Source organism: Medicago sativa, chromosome 6 (genome assembly GCF_051527215.1).
Source record: "Medicago sativa cultivar Bolivia chromosome 6, Bolivia_mono, whole genome shotgun sequence".
NCBI classification, from domain to species: Eukaryota; Viridiplantae; Streptophyta; class Magnoliopsida; order Fabales; family Fabaceae; genus Medicago; species Medicago sativa.
The window spans coordinates 4,394,488-4,411,627 of NC_140754.1; the positions used below are offsets into that span (position 1 = coordinate 4,394,488).

Consider the following 17,140-nt stretch of genomic DNA (forward strand, 5'->3'; position numbering starts at 1 on the left):
TAATGAATAGTTACAAAATCAACTCACGAAATTCTTCTATACAACGTAAATGATATCTTTTACATTATTTCATGATTACTAAAACAATCAAGTCAGACAGTTGGCTTTCATATGTAAATGATAATTTTTAATCCAATGAAAATTTAACATGTGTCATTTTTATGTTGTTGAGCCAATCACAATGCATCATTTTGGCTTTGTCACATCATATTTTTTTTATTTTTAATTTGCTTCAACTAATATTTTACTTATACTATTAACCTATATGTACCTAACGACACCAAGATATGATAACATCTCTGAGATCAATCGTGACACACACCTGTTTACGTTTGTTGTTCATTGATCAGGTGATGATGATCTAAAGTTCACAAATGCATTTTTTTGGAACATGTGACGAATGCTAGAAATTAGAAGCATGATCAATTAAAAGTTGTAAATGTGGGAAATTTTCAAGGGAAAAAAAATAATATAAGTTCCCTAAAATATATATATATATATATATATATATATATATATATATATATAAGTAATTTGTTATGTATCTATTTTGGAGAACATGTGACGAATGCTAGGAATTAGAAGCATGATCAATTAAAAGTTGTAAATGTGGGAAATTATCAAGGGGAAAAAATAGATAAGTAATTAGACAATCATTAAACTGTGATAAATGAATAATGAATAGTTACAAAATCAACTCGCGAAATTCTTCTATACAACATAAATGATATCTTTTACATGATTTCATGATTAAACAAACCAATCAAGTAAGACAATTGGCTTTCATATGTAAATGATAATTTTTAATCCAATGACAATTTAACATGTGTCATTTTTTATGTTGTTGAGCCAATCACAGTGCATCATTTTGGTTTTGTTACATTATATTTTTTTATTTTTAATTTACTACAACTAATATTTTACTTATACTATTAACCTATATGTACCTCATGTTTCTTCAATCATTTCATTTGCATTTTCTCTTTCATAATGTGTTGTAACAACACCAAGATATGATAACATCGATCTCTGAGATCAATCGTGACACACACCTATTTACGTTTGTGTTTCATTGATCAGGCGATGATGATCTAAGGCGCACAAATGCATTTTTTTGGAACATGTGACGAATGCTAGGAATTAGAAGCATGATCAATTAAAAGTTGTAAATGTGGGAAATTATCAAGGGAAAAAAATTGTAGTGTAGGAAAAAATAATTTGTCATCAAATGAATTAATCTATGCTTTGTCTTTTGCTTTTTGATTGATAATGTTTATTTAAACCTAAATGAAGTCGTATAGTGAAAGGAAATTCAAGAAAGAGGCAGAAAAGAAGAGAAAATATAAGAGAAAATAAATCAAGAGAAACAATTTATTAAATATAAATGATTTAATGTGATTTATTTTCTTTGTATGCCTATAGTTTATGTACCTCAAGAATTTAAAATAGAAATGATTTAATGAATTTCATTATTCATAAACATGTATTAAATACTCTGACATAAAAAAAATACGTAGACATGAGACAATGTAAACATGTAAATATTATTACTCAATTCATTCATTCATTCTATGCTTATAATCAGATAAAATCAATTTAAAAAATTGTTAGAGCATCTCCAATATATTTTTTTTTCTTTTAAAACTTGCTTTGGGTCACATCCACTATGAAAAAATAGTCCCTCGATGTCACCTCATACTTATGGAACTTATACCCATTTTTCTTCGAGCATTGCTATTTATTTAGAGAGTTTTTATCAAGAAAAGGTTTCAACCAATTAAATTTGTTATTTGACGGAAATCAAGGGAGGTAATGGTGTGTAATTAAGGAAAGGTATTAACAAATACACTGTTTTGAAATTTTCTTGATAAATTTTGTCACTGTATCTATCATTTCTCTTTTTCTTTTACAATAAAAAAAATGCAACTCAATACCAAAAAATTATACAACTTTTAACAAAACACACACACACACACACACAGAGAGATATATATATATATATATATATATATATATATATATATATATTATTTTTATTTCTATTCAATGATATTCTATTATATCGTATTTTATTTAAGATATTTTTACAATTTCTATGCTACCTATTTTGTCATAATACTCCCTTCCAAACTCTAGCTACCACCAATTTATTTTTCTTGATCTACCGTATAAGGGTAGTTTAAGGTTTAATTTTGACCCAAAGTCGCTCATCTAAATTGTTTTTCTTTCTCTTTTAGTTAAATAAGTTATTTCTACATATTTTTCAATCTTATTTTTGTTTGTTTTGTCATTTCGTCATCATTAGCACGATTCTATTTGTTTTTTATTTTCCGTCTTTGTGTTGTGTGTTTTTGATTTACCGTCTTAATGTGGTGTTTACTTAATTGTGGTTGAGATATTAAATTTGATAAAATGCATATCTAATACTTTGACATCTTCAACGTTGATAACCTTTTTTGAATCTATAATATTAATACAATTTTTTTTGAATATATCTAAAATAATTTAAATTGTGCCAAATAAAATTACTTAACAACCCTTCAAAAAAATTACTTGACAAATATTCAAATGAATACTGTTCCCAAAACAAAACAAAAAAATCAAATGAATAACTCTTCAAATAAATATACATTTCAATCTCTTTATAAATTAGGAATGATCCACAAGCGATCACATGGACATAATTTTTTTAATTGACTTCAATGATATATATTGTGCCATTTTTCATAATGAAAGTAAATAATTACGAGTCTTATTAGCAAAATATATAAGGAAAAAAAGTATTGGATCCATTTCCTATCTCATGAAAATTGTTTGTCAATGACATTAACAAGAATATTTGTGGGATTTTGGAAGGTATGTGTGAGAAATTTATGGATTTCAAATAAATGAAATATCTGTTTTTGGTAAATTAAAATATCTTTTTTTAAGGAAAATATCTTCTTCTTTTTTTCTGCATCAAAATACATACCAAATACCAATATATATTTAACAAAAATCAAAAGTGAGGTTTGATCAAAATACATACCAAATACCAATACATAATTTTGGGACTTGCGGCGGATTCTATACTGAGTGTGATCACCACATTAGAGTATAAACCACACAAGTGAGGTTGATATCACATATTTGCCAAAAATCTTATGGCATCATGTATATGGGTCATTTTACTTATATGTGTTCAAAATCCACTCTTCCATCCTTTATAGAACTCTAACTCACAATTGACACGTTAACATCTTTTAATCAAGAGTGTGACTCTACGTGTCCGTAATTATGTGACATAGTCAAAAAATTGAAACGGAATCACATGTGCAAAAAGGTTGGTTGGTGTGATTTCATGGAGGGAGATTTAATGTTCCTTTCTTCCATAAGAAGAGATAAAAGAATTTAGAAGAAAAAAAAAAAGAGTATGGAAAAAGGAAATTTTACATTAGATAAGATAAAGGGAAAAATAATTATTGTGTGTTATCCGTGGGAGTAGATGGAATAGTGTAAGTTATAGGTAATTTTATGGGTTTGTTGTATAAGTTGGAGATTTTTTAGTGATTATTTAAAAAAAAAATACTCATTTAAAAAATGTTACATAATTGTAAATGTCTAATAAGCATGTATTTTGTCAACTCAACTTAACATTTCTGCAATTTCTCATTGTCACATGCACTAAAGACTAAAAGTAAAGGAATTTCAAATAATAAAGGTTGAATGAAAAAAATCGTAGGAAAGAGAATGACATTCAAAAACTAAATTTTAAGATAAAAATCAAACAAATGACATCCAAAAAAAAACAGTTCATCATAATGTTGTGACTTCTGGTGGATCCTACATTAAATTTGATCATCACATTAGACTAACAGATATCACACAAGTGAGATTGACTCTACATCTTCACCCTAAACCTTAAGACATTAGGTATATGATTAATATCACTTAAATGTTGTTCAACAATTACTCTTGCAGTCAATGCGAAACTTTAACTTAAACTTGACACATTAGCATTTATTCCTTAAGTACGAGACTCTTCGCATTTGTGATCTACCATCATGAATCAATACCACTTTCCCACAAAGTTGAATCGGGTTATGATACCACCGTCAGACCTTCTAAGGGAGTCAACAATGATGTGAGTCGACTCATTGCACAAAGAGCAACCACGCAAGTGTAAGAAGTTTCGCACTTATATATTGTTCAACTTTCATTGTACTACTCAATGTTAGACCGCATCTGACACTTGATAAATCACAACATATGCTCACCCTCAAGTATGGAGAAACTCTACCCCGTGCTTGGCACGGGTCCACATACTAGTTACTTCAATTTGGTTACCATGGTTAGTAGGGATTCTAGCTACATCAATACACTAAAACTCAGTTTTCCTATTCTTTTATCTGACTAATTAGATTCCGAATAAAAACCATTCAATACTGAATTGAGCTTGTTCAGTTATAGATATTCAATTAAAGTCATATTCTACTGGTTATGTGGAATTGGTATATCTATTCTTCTTTAATGTTTAGTTTAACAGTTTATTATTTTATGCTCTCACGGTTTGGCGCACGGAGTTCTACAATGTTTTTTTATGTAACTTGTATATTTTGTTTTATTACCACTGCGTTAAACATAAAATTCTATTTAGAGGGGTGGTAATTGATGTATTTTTGTTTTAATATGTATTTTTATTGATGTAATTTTTATTGAAGTACTGTTACGATATTATACTAGTATGAAACCCGTGCCATGCACGGGGAAAACTACGTCATTATATATATATATATATATATATATTAAATTCTGTTGATGGAAATTTATATATCTAAAAAGTTTATTCCAAACTATTTGAATATGTTTGTTCACATTGTCGAATGATAAGAGATCTTCAACACCAAAATTTAATAGTTTACTTTTTCCAACTTTCAACCTTCTTACACATCCTATCTACACATTAGTAATTCAAAGAATTAAAGTGTTTTTCAATATATTATATGTTGTTTAATAGAGTAAATTACACTCGCTTTCCCTATGAGAAATTTGAATTAGACTCTCCTCTCCTCTTATATTAAAATATACACTATATTTCATTGAAAAATAAAGTTTATACTTCATCTCCTATAAGATGTTTGAATTACAATTCTCTCACTTAATAATTAAATATGGATCACACTTTAGTCTATTTTAACATAAATAAATATTTTATTTTATAAACAAATATTGAACCACCATTCAAATAACATAAATAAATATTTTTATTAGATAAACTAATTTTCGCTCAAACAAAATTATATAAAATAATTTATATAAAATAATTTCTAACCTATATAAATTTCCAATGAAGAAAAAAGAAACCATGGAACAAAAAAAAAAACGTTAATTCCTAAGGTGGTAAAATAATAACAAAAAGAAGAAGAAACATAGTATGATTTCTTATCCTCTCGCATCCAGTGGCGGATCTTGTCCAAAAAGTTAGGGGGAGCGGCAAATACCAACTAAGATATATTTTTTTTATCATGACCTAGTTCAAATTGTAAATATTATTTATGTACTAATTTTAGAACAATAACCGAGAATTTATGTGCTATAAATCTAGATTTAGAAATAAGAACTAAGAATTGATTCGAACTCTCTCTTATATATTAGAAAGAATATTTGCTATTAGAAAAGTGTTCGGTCGCAAACACAAAAAGACTTTTTAATAAAATGACCTAGTAGCGAAGCATTTTTCTATGGTCATAAACATAAATGAACAATGTTTGGTCACAAACACAAAAAAAGTTTTTTCCCCAACATACTAAATCATTTTATTATTTTTTATTATTAGAGAAAGTCTTCTAATATATGTGTCAAAAACTGTTCATTCATGTTTGTGACCATTGTAGCATTCCTCTTTAAAAAAAAATGTCATAAAACAATAGATAAATAATTAAAGGTTTAAGGAAAAAAAAAAAAGCAATAGAGCAGCTTCCTAAAAACTAATTAAAAAGTAGAAGAAAGAGAACAGAAGAAGGGGAAAAAGCAACCGAGAAGCTTCCATCTCGGTTATTCCGATTCTCTTTTGTGTTGCTGCACATTGCAATCCAACATCATCCCAACATCAACAATCCATAGAGCAACTTTATTACACCGCAATCTAAGCGCCGATAGCTTATACGTTAAAAGGAAAGAGAGTTCAAGGAAGGAAAGGATTCGAAATTGAAAGGAATTGCCGTAGTGGGCAACTAATCTACAATGCCAAACACCTGCCCTTGTAATCCAAGGTAATAATTGTAAAATGCTCTTAATTATGTTCATCATCAGTTTTATTTCCAAACAATTTCACTCAATTTCATAAACAATATATCTACTCTGTGAGATATATGGCGATTAGAATAGCTTGCAGTTCAGCTTCCATCATATTTTAGTTAAATTTCTGACGTGGTTATCCATGTCGCAGTAGCAATAATTCCAGAATGTGTAACCCGGACCAACGTGATCATCCTTTCTCACAGGTTAGATTTAACTGTTAAACTTAATAATTTGGGGAATATGGTCGAATTAAGAGTCATAGACTTATCCAGAATGTTGTTGTGAATTACTATAATCACACAGTTTGAAGATACTTTTGTAAATAGTAATTAGTATAACACAGACTATATATGTAAATTGCAATAACTATAATAAAATTATATAACCATCCGCAATTGCCAATATCAACATAATTATAAAAACGTCAGAGTTGCGTATGAATGTTAAAATTGACTACAAAATGAAATTAGATATAACTTGCTGTATCCCTTGATCTGTAGATATTGCTTGTTTCCTGTGAAATCTTGAACCTACATGTCGTAGGTATATATATATATATATATATATATATATATATATATATATATATATATATATATATATATATATATATATATATATATATATATGTGAGTTGGATTTATGTGTGGGAAAACAATTTTCAATAAAACACACACTCAAACAACTGTAAGCATGTGGATTGTCTATATGATTTAGAATATAAACATACCTGCAGAATCAGTCAAACGTTGTCAAAAACCTCACGATAAACAACATTCTGAGTTGTAGTGCAGACTTTTTTGTCATCATCTAAAATCAAAATCTTGAGTCCCTTTCTTGTCTTGACCCGAGATAACGCCACATACAGTTGACCGTGAGTGAAAACAGGCTTCGGGAGATAAATACCTACATGAGACAGTGACTGGCCCTGACTCTTATTAATTGTCATTGCAAAACATAGCTGCAAAGGAAATTGTCTCCTGCTGAACTTAAAAGGCAACCCAGGATCACTTGGGATTAAGTTCATCCTTGCAAGTAAAATTTTATCCCCTATGTTTGTGCCTGTAAGCACTGTTGCAGATATAACATTTTTACCCAAACCTGTGATCAAGAGTCTAGTTCCATTGCATAATCCAGCGGATTGATCAATGTTCCTCATCAGCATGACAGGCACACCGACCTTAAGTACCAACCTATGGTTTGGAATTCCTGAACATTTAATTTCATTCAGAAACTCAGTAGTGAACCATCCACCTTCAACTTCAGTGTCTTCATCCGAATGACACACGGAGTCACTACTCAGATACTCTACTTCATCACCAGGAATTTGTGAAATAATCAACTCATTTACCTCTTGTACAGCATCAAGAGTAGGAGCAAGTATCGCTCTCTCATTAAAATAATCTTGTGTTTCCATATTCTTTAGTATCTCAGGATATGCAAAATTGATCAATGTTTGTAACGGTGTCTCACTGTCCTGTATCAACATATCAGATGGAATGTCAATGTCACTCTGACCATACTCGTTAGAAACTCTATCACCATCACCTATCTTAAGCAGCCATTCGCCAAAATTTTTGATATCCTCCTGCGCTGAATCTCCAGAGTTACACTGTAGCCTCATGTTCTTCGTGAGCCTCAAAACCTTGCATGTGTCCCATATCTTTGAAGAATTTACAGCAGACGAAACAATATCCTCCCTATTTGCTTTTCTGATCACTGGCAAAATTTGTCTGAAATCACCACCTAAAACCACCACTTTACCACCAAACGGTTTGTCCTTGTTGTTTTCATCTTGAATGCTCATAATGTCCCGCAAAGTACGATCCAAAGCTTCGAAACAAAACCTGTTCATCATCGGAGCTTCGTCCCATATGATAAGCTTGGTATGCAGCAGCAATTTTGCTCTTGGGCTTTGTTTATCTATATTGCAAGAGGAAGCCTCATGAATTACCAAAGGAATTGAAAACGTTGAATGAGCAGTTCGACCTCTAGGCAACAATAATGAAGCAATTCCGCTTGAAGCTACATTCAAAACAATGAACTTCTGTGATCGTAAACCTGCTGATAAAGTCTTCCACAAAAATGTTTTTCCAGTACCACCATATCCATAAACAAAAAAGAGACCACCGGATCCTCCGACGACAGAAGACATGATCTCGTTGTAAACCTCTTTCTGTTCTCCTGTTAACTTATCCATCAAATCTGCATGAGTTTTTTCCAATTCTCCTGTATCATACTGCAGCTCTTCCGCAATTAGCCTATTATCGAATTCGTTCATGTCTGACACTACTGGAAACGGCATGGTCTTAAATTTGGATAAAGACCTCCCACTTGAACACAATAATTTTTCCAATTCAATCAAACATAGGTTTTTTAACTCAGCATCAGAGATTTGTAGGTCTGCACATGTAATTATTAATTAATGACTAATATTTTATTACAACCATACAGAATATTTAAACAAAAAAAATAATCATTAACAAATATTAATAATATACCTGGAATATTTAATTCTCTCCTCTTGTTATATAGAATATCATCAGACAAAAGCCTCCATGTGGATTCCCAAACAATATCTGGTTTTGACATTGTATGCATCATTAATAACGAAACAAACAGCCTTCGTAATTGAAATGCAGATGCTGTCTCACTGCCTTCCTTGATTCCGTCTATGAACTCCCTGTCATCAGCGAGTAGTCCCATCTCATAACATGCTTCATGGAAAGAACCCTTTACTATCCCATTCACGGTTTTTATACTTTCATAGCTAGTACACCCTCTTTGAACGGTTAATAAAATTCTCATATAATATAACTCGCCAACACCAGGTGGAATGTACTGAAGCCTCCCAATACTATATCCTTTTTTTTCGTGGAAGCCACATCCTATCATCGCGATGGTAAGTGAACTTAGTAGGAAATTCAGCATATGTCAAATTCCTACCCTCAGGGAACTTTCGGTTTGCTTCAAACCATGCAAGAAACATTGTGTCGGCCTCTTCATTCTTCTTAACAACATCTGTAAGAGGATCATAATCATGGAAGCAGACAGACTGTTCATTTTCGAGGTGAAATTTCAACTTAAATACGGGCGGCCATTTATGATGAATATCAAATTTAAATATCCGCCAAATTGCTTCACATGGGGATACGTATCTACAGTCGTAATATTGCTTGATTTCATCGACCACCTTATCTTTGGCATTGTCATTGTCATCTTCTCCGTTTGAAATTTCCAAAGTAGCTTTATCCGGACCTTTGTTGACATATTTAAAAAGATATTTGATGGAGTTGGACTTGTTACAGTACTCTACGTTGACATGTCCACCATAACGCATCAGAAGATGCGGATTGTAAGGTACTACATTCCTGTTGTCCAATTCAACACCGTGTTTAGTAATGTGAATTCCACTAACACGACGTCTATATCTTGGATAACCTTCTTGATCAATCATGGTAGTAGGTGTGTAAGGCTTTGGATAGAACTTTGAGCATCGCTTATCTGTCATGCAAGGAGAATTGATGTTGGCAGGACCACATGGGCCATGAATCATGTATTTGGCAACGGCCTCCGACAACTTTGGATACAATCTCGAGTCAGGCAACTCTGCAGTTATGACATTGTCAATGTCCGCTCCGGTTTTCAGCTTTGCATCACCGTTTAACCATAACAAAATGTGGGCATGCGGTAGACCTCTCTTTTGAAACTCAACGGTGTACATTACTAAAACGAATTGAAATATTGGGTTAACAGTCATTGTTATTAAATAACATATATTAAAGTAATTCTAAAAATAAAATTTTACTTGCCTGCGTCAACCTTTCCAAACAGTTCTCCTTTCCTCAAATCATCCATTAGTTGATCCAACTTAATTTTAAAGACACGACAGACTATATCGGGTCTATCACATGCTTTCAAATTTCGGGCTTTCACAAAATCCTGAATTTCTCTCCAGTTTGAATTGCATGTAATTGTTATGAATAGATCAGGATAACCATAACGCTTACACACAGCCATTGCATCCTGGCAATTGTTGAACATATATCTCATACCTCCGGTAAATGAACCTGGTAGAATTACTCTTCGTCCAATAGACGATGCGTTAGTTTCGCCCCGGGTAACTGCATCTTGAAGACCGTGTAGGATGTCACATCTAATAGTCTCTTGGTTTGCTCTAATATAAGATAACCTTTGAGATTCAATCATCGTATACGTATCAACTGAATATTGTTGAAACAATCTCTGAGAGTTAACTATATTGCCAAACTCAACACTTCTCTTCTGGATTCGAAAAGCAATAAACTCCCTCATTGCTACCCTGGTTCGAGTACGGTCTGGATTGGCTTCCTCCTTTTGACTTATTTTAATATTTTCAGAGAAACCATCTTCACCGTAAGGGAAGATCAAAGGATATTGTAATGGAATAAAGGAAGTATGTGTCTCATGAAGTCTTTCCAAATGACCTGATTCCTTTCTGACGATAATATCTCTTCCATATTCTATACTGTCAGTATCTCCGACAATTAGAGCTGCCACCTCATCAACTTCTGGTATGTTGTGCATCCTAGCATCCTTTGAACGATTTCTCAACAACCTCAAACAAAAATCTGATGTTACATTTTGTTCAACTAAATCACGAACTTTTCTGAAATTCTTTGCGAGACGATTATGTCTATCAATCATTTGCGTCAAGTCTTGAATAAGTGTGTCGTCAAAGTTTTTTTCACCATCAGATCTGCATGCAACCAAAACTAATGTCAAGTTCTGTAATATAGAATTTAATTAAATTAAAACTCATAAGTAGAAAATTCCTAACCCGAAGTTGCTAACTCTGTTTAACAATTCGTTACTCGTGTCATATATGTAAAGTTGGGCAAACTTTGGCCTATGTCCTTGTTGAGGCAACAAACTCCCAATACGGTGATAATTCTGTCCACTAATGATGAATTGTGGCGGGCCACCTCCGTCATTTATGCATCTCTCCACCTTCCCCCCCATAGAAGTAAATGAAAACATGCTATTATATGCTCTTATGTTGTCCTTGAAATGGCTACTTCTGTGATCACTTCCATTAATCAAATTCAAGAGTAGGTCAGGTGGTTTTTTCAACAATGGTAATTGTACTTTTCCCTTCATACAACACAAAGAAGATTCTGGCCGTAATGCATTCTTGGTTTCTTCATGCCTCTCGTCAAAAAATAGAACTGCTTTACAGTGACGACAAACACCATCTGGATTGCCAATATCAAGACATGCTGTAAAATGTATTTGAATAAGAATATTAACACTTGTAGAAAAAAAACAAAAAGACAATGTTACGTATTACTTCAATGATAATTATGTATTTATAACACTCATGCTCTTCCTCTGCCTTGTCGTAAAGTATATTCTGTGACACATGGAGTTCCTCTTCAGAGTCTAAATATGCCAATAGTAATTGAGTTATTGAATATCATGATAAATATTTGCAAAAAAATACCTACAACATTGTTGAATTGCAATATTAAATTTAATGAGAAAATAGCCAATAGTCAATTGAGTGTGTTCAATTACCAGATGCAAAGGGTGGTTCCTCATCTTCATCTGAGTCAAAGTTAATTTGCACTCGTAAATTTTGAAATGACCCCATGAACCTGTTTGATCTTGACACATGTCTTTGCGGTCTTTCCCGGGCTGACTGATCTGTGACCTCGCAAAAAGGAGTGTCACTTGTTTGATTTCTAGAAGTGTCCCTGATACCTTGTATAAGTACTTTATAATATATGAATGGTCAATTTAGGTTGAAAATAGTTTTTAGAATAACATCGTCAAAAATAAATATTGATGTACAAAACTTTCATGAAAAAATTGGCATATATATTGCTATTTAACATTTTATTACCTGATCCTGAAGAAGATGCATTGTTGTGGTCCATGGTGATCCCACTGTGTGGTGTAATCATGCCATCTGAGATATTAATAGTAGTTGTGATATTTAGTTATCTAAAAGATAAAATTTGTGTACTCTGATATTAAAATATATATTTAAGAATGTAATTTTATGATTCAACATATAAGTTCTGTGATAGTACAAACCTTGTATAGATCCAGTTGGCAAAGAATTTCTAGCTGTCATGACATTCTTTTCTTTGTCTGTCACTCCGGAACTATGACGTGTATTCATATTTGCTAATATTGGTGTTTCAATACTCATCCTTTCATGACCTGCTATTCAACCAAAATGTTATTGTATGCAGGTCAATACTCAATTGAAATCGACATAAGATAACTGTAGACCAAGATTTTCGGGTGTCAAGCCATTGATTGAACTTGAACCTTCAATCTACCGGACTTGCTCGATTTTATTCTTGGGAAGGGAAAAAGAGATTGAAAAACCCTTTTTGGATCCGGGGGTTGGTTACGATTTGGGAAGGTGTTAGGCACCCGCGTCGTTCACGGTACTCCGTGAGAACCTCTTTCTAACTTTATTTTTATTTGAAAATTTTTGTTACTTAAAGCTAAATGAAAGAATGGAGGGAGAAGTAAGAAATTTGTTATTTTTATTTGATTGATTTGAAAGGAATAAAGCCTCTGCCTACGTACCCTTAAAAGGGATCAAAACCACCGTAGTTCACTCTCAAAAAATATTTTTGTGGGTTAGGTTGATTTTAATTTATTTTGAAAAAAGGTTTTAAGAATGGTTGCGAGACCTCAAGGTATAGAAGAATAAAATAGAAGTGAGGTTGTTTCATTTTATTTGAGAAATTTAGTCTAGGTTTAATTAAAGTTCATTTAGGAATTTGATTAAGAAAATAAAGGGAAAACAACTTGGATTTGGATCCAAGGTTTATTAAGAAAAATAATTTGACCTTTACTTATTTGAATTTTGAGATAAAAGTGATTTTTCCTAACTAACGGAAAGTTGGCGTACTAACGTGAAAAATAAAGCTAGAGTAAAGCGATAAATAAAATGATAGTGTCGGTGCTTGTGTCGGTGCTTGTGTTACCTACATTATTACAAAAATTCCTAGATACATTCTATGGCCTCTTTGCCAAGCTACAAGCCAATGGTAAAAAATATACACCCATTTCCTGGTTATACACACTAAAATCATGGAATTAAAGTAAAATGCAAGCATAAAGAAAATGCATGAGATCATCTAGAATTAAAGCAATATAGCAAGATAATAAGAAACTCAAAAACATCACATATTAGAATAAAATTCCAAAGCAATGCATGATGTTAAAAATTTTAAAGCAACGCATGAAGTAGAAATTGAAATATTAAAGCAAAGCTAACACAAGATATTATGGAGTGAAAAATTTGAAATGCATGGAACTAGAGTTGAATTTTAAAGCTAGGTTGTAAGAATGTTTGATGAAACCACAAACAAAAGATGCATAAAATGATTTTAAAGCCAAATTAACAATAATGCATGATGTGAACTTTTCAAAAGCCTACGTAAACTAAAAATATGCATGAGGTAAAAATTTAACTACTAAATAAATTAGATAAAAATATGCATTAAAACACTAATCAAAACATATGAAATAAAATCAAAGCACTATATGAGTTTTACAATAAAAATGCATGATATAGAAAATGGTTTGAGCAAACACTCATGGAAGCATGACTAAAATCTGCACAAACTATATAGTAAAACAATGCACAATGCAAGAAAAGATTTGAATGCATGAGATAAGAAAAAAATTAAGTTAAGGAATGCATGGTATGAAAATTGAGACACTGATTAAAACGCATGGAATAAAATTAAGAACATTAGATAAGTTTTTTTTCTTTAAAAAATGTGCGTGAGTTTTAAGAAAACGAATACTTAGAAAACTAATGTAAAGGAGGGTGCAACAAGCATATGGTAATCACAAAATGCAAAGTCCAGAAGGAGAAAGGGCCAAGCAGTAGCAGACTGGGTTTAGGATCAAGGTATCATGGGCTGATTCAAAGAGTTGGACCGGTTCAGGAACGGGTCGGTTCAACCGAACCGGTCCAGCAAGGGTAACATAAACCAGTTTGGTAAAAGCTTCTTCTTCTTAAAAATTCAGCAGCATCGCTGCTCTTTCCTTCCTCCTCCATGTTTCCTTTTCACAAAATAACTTCAACATGAATCAAAATTCTTCCTAACTAACATATAGTACAATGAATCGATTCAAACAAACACATATAAACTAACTTACTCCTCTATCTCTTCTCTACTCAATTTTGAAATCAGTTTTTGAAATCAAACAATAACAAGGCGTAGATCTAGGCTTAAAGCATGAACATATGATGAAGAAACAAACACTTATACCTTCTTCAATCTGGACAGTTCAGCTACTGTTCTTTTCTCCTTCTTCTTCTCAAACTGGTTCTATTGCTCCATTATAAATAGCTGCTGAGTCCGATTCTGTTCGTGCCATTATCGAACCGGTTCTGATCTGCTCTACGTTCTTCTCACTTCGAGCTGGACACTTCCTCTTCTTTCACCGAGTTTCAATTCACACTCTTCTCAAATCAGTTTTGTTGAAAAGATGAAGAGTGGGCCGATTTGATAGTGTATTGTGATGTTGATTCTGTTAAGGGTTGTTTGGTATAATGGACATGATTTTGGTTTGAGTTTGGATTGATTTGTTGTTTGAGGACCGATTTGTGTTATTTGTGAAAGGAGGTGTTGGATTCGAATTTGATATTATGTGTGATTGGGAACTTGAAGTCGTTTGGGTTATGGCTTATGTAATTAAAATGGATTTGGAATGGTGAGTTTGTGTAGGTTCAATCCGAAAGTAGAAATGAGCATGTAATTTATGTGATTTTGATATGATGATGATGATGATGCCTTTGATTTGAACATAATGTTTAACGTTTCTGAAAGTGCTGATGAATATGGATCGGAATTGTTATTTGTGATGGTTGTTGTTATTGTGATAGGAACTATTATTGGAAAAAGCAGTTTAAATGAATTTGTGTGATTGTAGAAAGGGAAGGTCGATGTTCATGAGTGATAGATATGCAAGCTGTTCTTGAGAAAGGTTTAAGAAGAATGGAGTGTTTAATATGATTTTTTGGGTCTGCCGATTTTTGACTTGTGTTTGTAAGAATTTCAGTGCAGCCCCCTTTCACCAATGATTGAGGGTCTATATATAGGGACCAACTAGGTTAAATGGAATGAATGGACAAAAGACAAGACTGCCCTTAATGAAACTTGGAGAGAAAGAAAATGCTTTGGATGCTCTTTGGACCAATAACAATGTAACAAGTGGACTTAAGACAAAACAAATTGTTGATAAAAACAAAATAAAAATAACATTAAAAGAAAAAAGAATAAATAGTAAAAATGAAAATAAAATAAAATAGAATTGTAAAATAAAATAAAAGTGATAAAAGAGTAATAAAATTTAAAGCTGTCGAAACTTCGACTGAGACGACTAAGACTCGCGGTGTTTTAAAACACGAACAAAACTTTTTAAACGGTTTAATAATGCGGACAAAAAGGAAATTACCTAAAAAGGTTTATTTATAAAAAGAAATGAATAAAAGACTTTAAATATTTTAAAAGCACGCGTAAAAATTTAAAATGCCTGAAAAGACAAATAAAGCAATTTCAACTGGACAAAATTTTACTTGCAAGATCACAGACTTTGAATGATTAAACAACGACTGAGAAAGGTTTTAACTCGTTAAAGCGAAAGGAAGAGAAATTGAGCCGTTTTAAAATACGGACAAAAATAGGTAAAAACAGAGCAAAGTGGTCAAAATTTGGGGTATGACAGATGCCCCTATTTAAGTTTCTTCGTCACGAAGATTTGAAAGAAAACTTTTAAATCGATGGGTCGAAGAATCTTAAATACTAAGTACACCGAATTTTGACCAATTGAAAAGCTGAGAATGCGATGAATACAATAATATGAATGCATGCGATGCGAGTATGAATGCAAAGACGACGGAAATAAACTGACTGGGGAACAAACTGATAGGTATCACTGGGGAGATAAAGCCTGCCTATTACCAACTGCCGTGAAAAAGACGAACATACGGAAGATAAAGCTTGAATTTTACCAACTGCTGTGGTAAAGACGAAAATACAGAAGATAAAGCTTGGAACGGGCAATAAAGCTTAAGACGGAAAATAAAGCTTGAGACGGGAAGTAAAGCTTGTCTATTACCAACAGCCCGTGGTAAAGACGGAGATACAGAAGATAAAGCTTGTCTATTACCAACTGACGCGGTAAAGACGAAAATACAGATGATAAAGCTTGTCGGAATATAAAGCTTGAACAGATGGTAAAGCTTGGAAGATAAAGCTCAGAAAGCAAATAAAGCTTAAGACGGGAAGTAAAGCTTGAGACGGAAAATAAAGCTTAAGACGGAAAATAAAGCTTATGACGGAGAGTAAAGCTTGAGATGGAAAGTAAAGCTTATCAATTACCAACAGCCCGTGGTAAACGATGACAATGCGGAAGATAAAGCTTGGACTGAAGATAAAGCTCAGACGGGAGATAGAGCTTGAGACTGAACATAAAGCTTGAGACAAAAGTAAAGCTTGAGGTGGAAAGTAAAGCTTATCAATTACCAACAGCCCGTGGTAAATGATGAAAATGTGGAAGATAAAGCTTGTCTACTACCAACTGCCGTGGTAAAAACGAAAATACTGATTAAAGCTTGTCTATTACCAACTGCCCGTGGTAACGACGAAAATGCCGAAGATAAAGCTTGTCTATTACCAACTTCCCGTGGTAACGACGAAAATACAGAAGATAAAGCTTGTCTATTACCAACTGCTCGTGGTAACGACGAAAATACAGAAGATAAAGCTTGTCTATTACCAACTGCTCGTGGTAACGACGATTAAACAGAAGATAAAGCTTGTCTATTACCAACTGCCCG

The 17,140-nt window shown here is 32.5% G+C and overlaps 1 long non-coding RNA gene and 1 pseudogene across 1 annotated transcript; both read right to left on the reverse strand.

Annotated features, from left to right (window-relative positions):
* Positions 1–7,016: 7,016 nt before the first annotated feature.
* LOC146912191 (uncharacterized) lies at positions 7,017–10,965 on the reverse strand (annotated as a pseudogene).
* Positions 10,966–12,809: 1,844 nt separating this feature from the next.
* LOC146912192 (uncharacterized) lies at positions 12,810–15,331 on the reverse strand. Its single transcript, XR_015015956.1, has 2 exons — positions 14,568–15,331; positions 12,810–14,358 (listed from the first exon to the last, which is right to left on the reverse strand). It is a non-coding gene; the product is annotated as an uncharacterized LOC146912192 (long non-coding RNA).
* Between the last annotated feature and the right edge of the window lie 1,809 nt (positions 15,332–17,140).